This window comes from Lotus japonicus, chromosome 1 (genome assembly GCF_012489685.1).
Source record: "Lotus japonicus ecotype B-129 chromosome 1, LjGifu_v1.2".
NCBI lineage: Eukaryota > Viridiplantae > Streptophyta > Magnoliopsida > Fabales > Fabaceae > Lotus > Lotus japonicus.
This window is the reverse complement of record NC_080041.1, coordinates 55,180,721-55,193,411: the sequence shown is the minus strand read 5'-3', so window position 1 is coordinate 55,193,411 and position 12,691 is coordinate 55,180,721.

The following is a 12,691-nucleotide window of genomic DNA, read 5'->3' as shown; positions in this document are numbered from 1 at the left end:
CTAAGATATCTGAAAGGTACCACTAACCTTGGCTTGATGTATAAGAAAACATCAGAGTATAAGCTTTCAGGTTATTGTGATGCTGATTATGCTGGAGATAGAACAGAGAGAAAAAGAACTTCTGGAAATTGTCAATTTCAGGGAAGCAACTTAGTCTCATGGGCAAGCAAGAGGCAATCAACCATTGCACTATCTACTGCAGAGGCAGAATATATCTTAGCAGCAATATGCAGCACTCAAATGCTCTGGATGAAACATCAGCTGGAGGATTACCAAATCCTTGAGAGCAATATCCCAATCTATTGTGATAACATTGCTGCAATTTCATTGAGTAAGAATCCTATCTTACACTCAAGGGCAAAACACATCGAGGTAAAGTATCATTTTATTAGAGATTATGTACAGAAGGGCGTACTTCTTCTGAAGTTTGTTGATACTGACCATCAATGGGCAGATATCTTTACAAAGCCCTTAGCAGAGGATAGATTTAATTTCATTCTGAAAAATCTGAATATGGACTTTTGTCCAGCATGAAGATGGATCAGAACCTCTAACTATGATGCTTCTTTATCAGAAGATGTCTAGTTCAGAAGGTAACTCTATCAGAGTTTAAGTACCCATTGGTGCTGACTCTGAAGCTGAGACAGTAAACGTGTGTCTGTATCTCTGATACATAGTTCCTTGTGCCCGTGTTGACAGTCTGTTGTAATGAGTGTTGATGTGCTTCTCTCCTTCGTGTGATATGTGTATTAACTGTTACTATGATGTCTTTAATTTTTAACCGTTGATTTTACTTTGCTTTTTGATCAACAACGGTTATTTTTCAAAAACCCACTATACACACACGTTCTCCTACACTTACGGTTTTACCTTCTCTTTCTTCAGTTTTTCAAATCCTTATCCCCACGATCTCTCTCTCTCTATTCATCTTTTTCTTTCTACCCAAAACCTTCAACCGCCTTCAAGATGGTGAGACCCAACAGAAACGAAACTGCAGATGCAACCAAATTTCCAGTTATGGTAGTAGGACAAGCTACAGGTCAATCGGGTCCTGAAACTCAAAGTCAAGTTCAAGCTCAAGAGAAGATGATCCCAATTGTAGAACGGGGTTGTGCCGTTCACTGTGTCTTTGCTCCTGAAGAACTCCAGGTTCTTGCTGAATGGAGATTCGACCTGGACAATATAGCTGCTAATGGGTATGATCTTCGTCCTGAAGTTTGTGTTCAAGGCTGGGAAGAATACTTCAACAGGCTTCGAGGTCCAATTTATGTGAAATTGGTCAAAGGAATTCTGGAAACACGCCGATTGTGATGACACACAGGTGGTCTCTTACATTGCTGGCAGAAGGATCATCATCACAGAGAAATCAATTGTTGATCTTCTGGGTGCACATACTGGAACAGGGTACAGATTCCAACTGACGGAATCAAAGTTGAAACCCAGAACAAAAGAAGAAACCAACAAGGCTCTCTACACAACATATAAGCCTGGTAAGAGCGATTACAAGGTAGTGGATCTTCATCCCAAGCTGAGGATATGGCACAAGATTCTGCTTCACTGCATTAATCAGCGGCTAAAGGGAAGCTCACCAGACTACATCAACTTTTGTCAAAAAGTGATGTTGTTCATCATTCAAGACCACAAGAAGATCTGCCTTCCCTTCTTCCTGTTCTCTTACCTGAAGGAGTATATCAGGAAATCCAGAACCACTGCTTCTATCAAGTCTGCCATCAAGTACATTCCCTTTAGAAGACTGCTTTCAGATCTTTTCATTGAGAGCAAATTTGTAGAAGATCTGATGACGGCAGGATGCACAGAGGATCTGTCGACCATTGCTAGTGATGTCTTCACCTCTACATCTTTGAAGAAGATGGGACTAATCGAGACAAAAGTTCCTCCTGTTCATGAAGACACTTCTCATGAAGTCAGAACAAGAAGAATCCCTCTGGCGGATTTCCCTCTCTGGTCTCAAGCAGATGATCCAACTGCTATCCTGTGCTACTTTGATGATCTGAAGAAACAAGGATACGAGATAGATGTGGACGAGTTTTTCAGAAAACTGCCACCAGCACCAGAGTATGATTCTCCTCCCAAGAGGAAAACTCAGAGAAAGATCATCTTGGAGGAATCCTCTGAAGAGTCTGATCCCTCTGATGCTCCTTAGAAGAAGAAGAAGAAGGCTGACAAGCCTAAGAGGAAGCACGAGGAAACCACCAAGCCTGATGATGATGATGGTGATAATGATGATGCTCCTTCTCCTCCAAAGAAGAAAAAGAAGCAAGTGAGGATTGTGGAGAAGCCAACTCGTGTGGAACCAGCTGCTGCAGTTATCAGAATGGAGACTTCTGCCAGAGTTACTCGGTCTGCCGTGCGATCATCAAGTAAGTCTGCTGTTATTGAATCTGATGATGATTTAAATTCGCTTGATGCACTCCCCATATCTGCTCTACTTAACCGCACTGCTACCCAACTCACTCCTATCCCAGAGTCTCAACCAGCTGACCAAACCACTTCTCCACCCACTTCACCTAGGTCTTCATTTTTCCAACCTTCACAACAAGAAGCACCTCTTTGGAACATGCTTCAGACTCCACGTCCCTCTGAACCAACCTCACCCATCACCATTCAATACAACCCTCTAACCTCTGAACCCATTATTCTCGAACAATCTGGACCTGAACCCAGAACTTCTGATCACTCTGTCCCCAGAGCATCAGAACGTCCTGTTCGCAGAACCACTGATAAAGATTCTTCAACTCCCTATACTTCTGTATCCTTTCCTACCAATGTTGCTGACTCCTCACCTTCAAACAACTCTGAATCTAATCGCAAATTTGTTCAAATTGCGAAAGAGAAAGAGTCTGCCATTCCTGAGTACTACCTCACAGTACCTAGCCCTAGGAGATACCCTGGACCGAGACCAGAACGTCTAGTTGACCCAGATCATCCTATCCAGGCTGACCCTTTGCATGAAGCAGACCCTTTAGCTCAACCTGTTCAACTAGAACCAGAAAACTCGGTATCTAACCCTTCTTCAGTTAGATCACCAATCCCTCAGGTTGAAACCTCTGAACCAAACCTTGAGACCCACACTTCAAATGTCCAAACTTTAGATGTTGGTTCTCCTCAAGGTGCCTCTGAGGCAAATAGCAGCAATCACCCCACTTCTCCTGAAACCAATCTCTCCATTGTTCCCTATACCTACCTCAAGCCAAACTCTCTTCTTGAGTGCATCAGTGTCTTTAATCATGAAGCATCACTGATGATTCGCAATGTGCAAGGTCACACTAACCTTAGTGAGAACTCTGACTCTGTTGCTGAAGAATGGAATCGTCTGAGTAATTGGTTAGTTTCTCAAGTTCCTGTTATGATGAGTCATCTCACTGCGGAAAGGGATCAGAGGATTGAGGCTGCTAGTCAGCGGTTTAACAGAAGAGTGGCTCTGCATGAACAACAGCAAAGAACTAAGTTATTTGAAGCTGTTGAGGAAGCAAGAAGAAAGAAAGAACAAGCAGAAGAAGCTGCACGTCAAGAGGCTGCACAAGTTGAAAATGCAAGATTAGAAGTTGAAAGACTATAAGCTGAAACTGAAGCTCTCAGATGTCAAGCCCTTGCACCAGTGCCTTTCACACATGCTGATTCTCATTCCACTCAAGCTCCTCACTCTGCTCAGGATGTTCCCTCCACCTCTACACAGCCAAGTTCTTCCAGACCTGACATCATGGAACAACGTCTCAACTCTCATGAGATTCTGCTGATGGAAATGAATCGAGCTATTCAAGAACTTCTGCGTCGCTCTGACAAGCCCTAGTTTTTAGGATTTCTTTCGTTTTTCCTTCTTAATTTATTTCTTTTTATTATTTGCTATATTTTGCCTACTCGTCGTTTCTCATTGCATATATATGACATTGTGTTTGCAAAATGGCTCTGAAGACCAAGTACTTCCCTCTGAGTTCAGAATCAGAAGGTACAACGGTCAGAGGATCCATGCTTCCCTCTGACTCTGATCAACAAGCTTCACAAGTTCCAACATGAAGCATTCCTCTGATCAGAAGTCTACTAGGTTAAAGGTCAAGTCACTTTCCAAAGTACAAAAGCAAATGTACTGTCCTGACGACCTACCTAACATTCTCAGCCACAGCAGAAGCTGGAATTTCCAGAACTGCCCTCCAACGGTAGCATTCTCATGCAACGTTCAAACCCTAATCCTTGGAGTATAAATAGAGGCTGAAGATTGAAAGATGCGGTTGGAAGAATCTCACACGCGCAAGCTATATTCAAACCTTCTAAGCATTCTTTCATCTTGAATTCATTGTGTTTACTATTAGCTTTTCTCAGAAGCAATTTCTCTGTAAACATTCTTTCTTAAACAGTTGTTTAGTTACCTTTAGGAGATCAAGGTTGATCAGATCCTAGAGAAGACTAAGAGAGTGAATCTTAGTGTGAGCTAAGTCAGTGTATTGTTAGTCACTTGTAGGTTTCAAGTGCAGTTGTAACAAGTACCGGATTAGTGGATTGCCTTCATTCTAAGAAGGAAGAAATCACCTTAACTGGTGGACTGGATTAGCTTGAGTGATTCATCAAGTGAACCAGGATAAAATCCTTGTGTGCTTTTCTATCTCTTATCTTAAAGCACTTTATTTGTTCTCGAAAGATTTGCCAAAATCTTTAAGGTGGAAGTTTTATTCTGAAAACGTTATTCAAACCCCCCCTTTCTACCGTTTTTCATACCTTCAGCAACTAACTCTGAACCTGCATCAGAGGAAGATCTAAACTCTGATAATGAAAATGAGGTATTCAATTCTTTCTCAACCTCTGAACTTAAAGATGCTTTGTCTGAAAGTATGGATAAATATAACTCAATCTTGACTAAGCATAAAAAGTTGAAAAATGATTTCTCTGTTGTTTCTAAGACTTCTACTGAACATGAGAAAAGTATTTCTGAATTAAAAGAAAGTAATCATGCTTTAGTAAACTCTAACTCTGTGCTCAAAAATCAGATTGTTAAGTTAGAAGAAGTTATTGCTTGTGAAAGCTTCAGGGTAAGTGGGATGCACGATTATGCGGAAGTACCGGCGCTCAGGTCCCTTCTTGACGTTGCTCTTGTAAGGAAAGAGGCGCTGCCGGCCCGTACGTGACTTCAAAGAGATCCACCCAGGGGTCGGGGTCTTCAAAGATTTTGGCTCAACGGCGTAGAAATAGAAGAAGTGGGCGGTCTTCGCTTCAAGACCAACGGCGTTGCAAAGAATCTCGAAACATCGAATGAAGGCCCAAGCGTTCTGATGGAGCTGGCTTGGAGCCACGTTAATTTCCCGCATCACTTGGCGAAGGAAGGGGGAGAAGGGTAGATTGATCCCCAGGTCGAGGAAAAAGTACTCGTAGACGTAGAAGAAATGGGGTTTTTCCACGCCTTGTTCAACAGTGCGATGTTGCCAGGGCCGGCGGATGCTTATGCATCACTCGGTGACGAGAACATCTTCGAGAGACTTCTCGTAGCAAAGTCCACCTGCCTGGCGGGCTTTCTCTGTAACGGACTCGTCAGAAGACTGCTCAGAGGGTTGACAGATGGCTCCTTCGGTGGGGGTTTTGTTCGTGGACGGGGGCAGAGTGGCAAAAACCCGGTGCTAGAAGGCGTTGATTTCACTCTCAATAAAGGGAAGTCCTCCGGGGGAAGGAGGGTTAACCAAAGGAGGAGATGCGGGAGCGGCGCTGCGGGATCGGGAGGATCCTTTGGTGCGGCGTTGGGAAGTCATTTTTACTAAAGGCAAGAATAGGGATGAAAAGGGGAAATGGCGTAAGGTTGTCAACTTTAGCAGATTGTAAGGATTTCGGAAGTGGTGAATGAGGAGGTGAGGGAGAATTTAAAAGATGGAATGAGCAGCGGTTTGGAAATCCTTCCCCATGATGGCAGAGGTGGAATGATTACTCAAGGGAGTGTGGCGCGAATTTCGGGAAACAGGGGTAACGCATTAAATGAAAAGTTACAACGGCTGAAGCTTATTGGTTCGAATTCAAATTGGCAGGTTTTATTATGATTTGAAGGGACGTTTCAAGGATGGCAGTTGAGATTCCACAGATTTGATGACCTTTGCACCACTCCGGGGCGCTACGTGTGGCACAGGCTCAACACACGTTAAAATATCACGATTCAGAGCACGTGCGTAACTAGGACAAGGCAAGCGAACCAAGCGCCATCGCCACAAGTCCACTTGTGGACTTGATTCGCCAGGGGAACATAGCAAGAAGTTCAAAATGTTAATTTTTGAAGTTTTAATTATTAAGCCATGTTGGCCATTGTTCTCCGTTATTAGACTCTAAGTTTTAGCGTTAATTAGTTTCTCATGACCGTCGCCTTAGTCTTTCTGCTTAAAGACACACTTAGCTCTTATGCTTCGAGCTCGGTGTCTTGTAGACTTGTGGACTGGGCGAGACCCCAGGGTCCCTCGCCCAGGAATGCCAGCTCAAGGCGACGAGCGAACCAAGGACTTGGGCCTCTTCCCAGAGGCCCAACCGGCCCATTAGGAAGGGCCAAAGGCGCCAGGCCCAACTCCACATCTATAAATAGGGAATGAATACCAATTGTAAAGGACTCTTAGCTCATTTGAGAAATAACAAGATTGAAATTCAGTTACTTTCTCTATCTAAAGCGGTTACGCTCTCATTCTCTCTAGGAATCTCACATCACGTTCCTTACACTCTAGGTACTATACCTCATCTCAATGTTCATGGATAGAACACTCCATTAATAGCACCATTACAGTCAACCTCCATTGCTGCGTTTCTGAAAGATGGAACATTGCGCTGCCGGCCTTGACATTTCCTCCTCGGAACTAGCCGGGCACGTCATCACCGCCGCTGGAAGCTCCACGTAATTGTAAGACAAGCACAACGATGCCAAATCAGGCAAGACCGTCCCCTCTTCCAACGGTATTCCCGTAAAGAAAGTATGTTGAAGGTACATCGTTCTGGTGCTGTCGCGGCACACGCTCTTAACATACTCCTCAGGCACACTCCCCATCAAACGGTTGTTATTCAAGAACATGCTCTCGACCCCATCAAACACCGTTGAAAGCTCCCCGCTCAGTGAGTTATGGCTCAGATCGACGATTGATCCTTGAACGTACGATAAGGATCCAATTGACGGTTGTTGATTGTTGGATCCGGGCCAAGGCCCGGGCCTACATGGAAGCCCACAAGAGAGATTGTTCTGTTGCAAGAAGAGTGAAGACAGTGTGGGCCTGAAGAATAGTTGGGTAGGGATGGGCCAAGTGAAGTGGTTCATGCTAAGGTCAAGAAACTCTAACTCTGAGAGTGACTCTAAGCCGTTAGGAAGTGGACCCCACATTCGATTCTTTTTTTTTTCCTTTTCAAAAACATTAACACTAGAAAATGTTGTTGATACATATTCATCGGGAGAACTAATGCTTTCTCAAAAAAAAAATTGAAAATTTTCTCAAATTTGGCGCAAAAAAAAAATTGCCTATGAAAAGGCAAATCATAGTTCACCTTCTAACTGCTTTGTAAATGAATATTGAAAAGACAAATCATAATCAATTGTAATTATGTCTAGTGTATACAAGTCCTTGGAGAGTGGGAAAGAGGGAGATCATAATTTATATGATACACTCTTAAAAATTTACTTTGGGTAAAATTGTAAAAAAATAATTAATAAAGTACAAAATTTTATCTGGTTCTTAGAAAAAAGACCATGCACCACCCTTTACTTGGTTCTTACATAAAGGAACGAAGGGAGTAATTATTTGGCAAGTCAAAGCTGACTATGTTGTTAAGTAAAGGTAAGATCCAAGAAATATTACTGACGGAATCTGACTGCAAGATGATTGTACCAAAGGAGCAAATATTACCGGCGGCGCTCCCAAGGCTTCTTCTTCTGACGGAGGCGCACACATTTTCTTCTTCCAATCATTGGGGCGGTGTGGTCTCCGTGTGGCTGTCTAGATAATACTTGCACGTAACTCTCTACTGGGAGTTCACGTTGGTTTTCTTGCTGTTATTTCAAGTTGGTGTTTTCCTTGGTTGCTTGGGTTGCTATTTTTTATCTCCTTGTGCGTGTTTCTTCTGTAACGTCCCATGGAAAACTTTGAATTCGATGGTGATGAGAATGAGGTCTTGAATGTTGGAGAGATTATGGAGGATCCTCATGCAGCGGAAGATGTTTGGCTTGCGGGCAAGGTGCTGGCACATCAATCTGTCAGTGCTATTATGTTCAAAGATGTGATGCAAGAATTGTGGGTGTCTCGGGGTTGTGTGGAGATCCGCCATGCTGGTGTGAATCTTTTCACTTTCAAGTTCACTTCTACCAAGAACAGAGACCAGGTGCTTCAATCGGGGCCATGGTACTTTGATCTGTATATCATTTCACTGAATATATTTGACACCAGAGGTGATCTGGCGATGGTGTCTTTGACACAAGTACCCTTCTGGATCCAAGTTTGCCAATTACCGACGGCTGGCCGCACGGTGGCGATGGCGAGGGTGATGGGGAATTCGTTTGCCGGCTTCATTGGATGGGATAGGTCCGAGGCCAGTCACTTTGGTAGTTGTTTCCGCCTCCGAGCCTGGGTTCATGTTGATGCTCCTCTCAAGCGGGGGGAGATGTTAGCTGCAGGTGGTGGTGCACCATTCAAGGTCACCTTAAAGTATGAAAAGTTGAGGAATTTATGCTACATGTGTAGCATGATGAACCATGTGGATCGGTACTGCACTTTGGAGGAAAGGACGCCCTTTCCTTTTGGCCCTTGGCTCCGGGGTAATAATGATCAAGGCCGATGGTACAGGCAGAGGAGAGTGGCTCGAGAAAATGCCTGAAGAGAGGCTCCATGATGTAGACAACGAGAATGATGATGATGGCCGCGAGGAGGGTGTTGAAAACCAGGGGGATGCGGCGACCGGTGAGGAGGATTTGGGCAAGGTTCCGACCAAGGAGGGTGGTGGCTACAAAGAACCCGTTAACACACGCTTGGCTAGTGCGAGTGGTGAGAAGGAGGTGCGGTCTTCAGGAAGAGACAATGGTGAAGGTATGAAAAACGGTAGAAAGGGGGGGGGTTTGAATAACGTTTTCAGTACAAAACTACCACCTTAAAGATTTTAACAAATCTTTTCGAGAACTAAGTGCAAAAGATAGAGATAGAAAAGCACACAAGGATTTTATCCTGGTTCACTTGATAAATCACTCAAGCTACTCCAGTCCACCCGTTAAGGTGATTTCTTCCTTCTTAGAATGAAGGCAATCCACTAATCAGGTAAGAGTTACAACTGCACTTGAAACCTACAAGTGACTAACAATTACACTGACTTAGCTCACACTAAGATTCACTCTCTTAGTCTTCTCTAGGATCCGATCAACCTTGATCTCCTAAAGGAAAATCAAACAACTGTTTGAGGTTGGTGTTTACAAGGGTTTGCTTCTGAATAAGCTGAGTGTAAACTAAATAAATTACAAGATGAAAGAAAGCTTAGAATATTTTGAATGTCTTGCGCGTGTGTTGCTTCTTAGTTTCTTAGCCGCTTCTTTCAATCTTCAGCCTCTATATATACTCCAAGGATTAGGGTTGAGCGTTGCATGGGAAATGCTACCGTTGGAGGGCAGTTCTGGAAAATCCAGCTTCTGCTGTGGCTGAGAACGTTAGGTAGGTCGTCAGGAAGGTACACTGCTTTTGTACTTGGATAGCGACTTGACCTTTTAACCTAGGAGACTTCTGATCAGAGGAATGCTTCGTATAGGAACTTGTGAAGCCGGTTGATCAGAGTCAGAGGGAAAGCACAGATCCTCTGACCATTGTATCTTCTGATTCTGAACTCAGAGGGAAGAACATGGCCTTCAGAGTTTCTTGCTTCTGGACTTCAGAGTTTCCACTATTCAGCTTCTGGATCTTCAGAGTCTTCTACACCATCAGAACATCTGAACCTTCAGTGTTTCTTGGTTGTCAGAACTTCTGGATCATCAGAGCTTCTAGCGACTGAGTCCTCATCAGAGTTTGTATAGCTTCAGATCTTCTGAAGCTTTTCCACTGTTCATACTGAACATGGTGAATGCGAAAGCGTTGCTTGGGTTACCCTTTATACACAGTGCTTCTGATTTGTGTGAAATTGAGTCAGGGTCAGAGCCTGTAAATAGCACACTCAGAAAAACACGTTAGAGTACCACAATTGTTCATATCAAAAGGTTAACTTGTAATCATCAAAACATAGAGTTGTACTACTAGATCAAAACTTGATCTTACAATCTCCCCCTTTTTGATGATGACAAAACTAAGATTTTTGATGAACAATTCTTAAACATTAAACTGAATTCACTCAGAGTTTAGAGATATAGAATAAGACTTATCCTGATGTGAATAGTTTATCTTGCTCATTCTGAATTCAAGTCACTGCTTGATTCTGAGCTTAGCTCCCCCTGAATCTAATACTTGATGAAAACGTTAGTAAAGTCTAGATTCTGAGCTAAATCATATAAGAGTTCAGAGTGAAAAGCTTATGACATAGATGAAAAACGAATAATCAGAGCGCATAAGTGATCAGAGTCATGGACAAGGTATCAGAGTCTTGGGTATCAGAGTCAACTTAGAATCACTTCAGAAGAAGTGAAATGTATTCCTTGTATTTGCCCAGTGACACATCTATGGTCATGAAGGTGGAACTCTTAGAATCTCCAAAAGAAAAATAAGTCACACTAACACATCTTACACATCAAAAACTGGGTTTACTCCCCCTTTTTGTCATAAGCAAAAGGCTCGGGTGTGAAAAACTTAGCTTGAAGTACAAGGTACTCCCCCTTAGAGAAGGTCTAAGTTTAAAGAAAATGAAGACGATGTAAGAATCAGAGTGAGGCGATAATAAATAGAGGAGTTAATGCAAGGGATGAACGTTTGCCACCGGTCAAGGGAGTAAATAGAAGGGTCAGTTACCAAGTACTTAACCTCGAGAAACTGTAAGAGCATTAACTTTCAGAGAGAAGGTGAAGCCTATAAAAACGTTGGAGAGAAAGGTAAGCTTCACATCTCGAATAATTTTCAGTAAGAAAAATGGCATCATACAGAATGGCATTAGAAGAGCTCAGAAGGAAGGCGTTTGAGGAAGATATGTTCCTCAATATTAGGCATCCCGATGGTACAAAGACCATACAAGAGCTGACGAAGACACTGCTGGAAGAAGATCTTGTTCCAGAGATGGAGAAAGATCTGAAGGAGTTCCTCTGCTTCGTGGAAGAGATTCAGAGGCTTTGCCAGCGGGAGCTGAATCTGCTGGAAGAGAAAGAGACTGTGGAAAAGAGACTTAGGACGACAGAAGATAGTCTAGAAAAAGATGATCTGAGCATCAAACTCGGCAACATAGAGTATGCATTGGATCGTCTGGAGAAGGAAAGAGTGAAGCAGCGCCAAGAATGCAGAAGAATGAGGAAGGATCCTCCATTCTAGATATAGGGAATAATGTATGATGGAAGGAAATATGATGTAAATATAGAACAATTATGAATAAAACAGGTTTTGCAAACATGTGTGACACAAATATATATAGATATATGCATATAGAAACACAAATGAACAAATTAAAATAAGTAAATAAACAGAGTTTAAATAAAACAACGTTAAATAAAAAGGAAAAGGAAGAAAAAGAAGAGATCCTAAAAACTAAGGTTTGTCAGTACGGCGCAGAAGTTCCATCATCATGTGCTTCATCTCAATCAGCATGGATTCATGAGTGTCAAGACGTTGTTCCATGATGTCGAGTCTGGATGAGCTTGTCGGAGTAGAGCTGGAAGGAACGTTCTGAGCAGCTTGAGGTTCTGGAATGGAAGCAGAAGCAGCAGGAGTAAATGGAACTGGTGCAAGTCGCTCTGCCTCAGCTTCAGCTTCAAGACGTTCTGCCTCAAGTCTGGCTTGTTCAGCCTGAGCTGCTGCTTGACGGGCAGCTTCTGCTTCTTGTTCTTTCTGTCTCTTGGCTTCTTCAATGGCTTCAAGAAGCTTGGTTCTCTGTTCTAGTTCGTGAAGAGCCACCCTCCTAGCAAATCTTTGCTTTGCAGCCTCAATGCTCTGACTGCCCTCTGCATGCAGGAGCTGCAGCATAACGGGAAACTGAGCCACCAGCCAAGTGCTCAAATCGTTCCACTCATCAGCCACATTTTCAGCATTCTCACTGAGGTCAGTCTGACCGTGCACATTGCGGAGCCTGAAGGAGGCTTCATGATTGAAAATATTGATGCACTCAGAGAGAGATGTGGGTTGAAGGTGAGTATAGGGAATGATGGAGAGGTTGGGTGCAGGAGAGGCTGGGTGATTGCTGCTATGAGCTTCAGAGGCACCTTGTGGAGAACCAATGTTAATTATGGGAGCATTGGGTTCAGAGGTTCCACGGTGAGGGTCTGAAGTTTCAACCAGAGGGTGAGGTGATCTAACCGAGGATTGGTTAGATACTGATTGTTCAGGTTCAGGGTCTGGTTGAATTGGCTCTTGTTGGTCAGGGACAGGGTGAGCCTGTTGAACTAGGGGGTCTGCCTCTTGGATAGGATTGGCCAAGATAGGTTCATCTGGGTCAACTAGACGTTCAGGTCTAGGGCCAGGATATTGCCTAGGGCTTGGACAGGTAAGGTAATGTTCTTCCAAGGCAGATACCTTCTCTTTCCTAACCTCCATGAATTTTCTAAGTGATTCAGAGGTATTGGAGGGAGGAG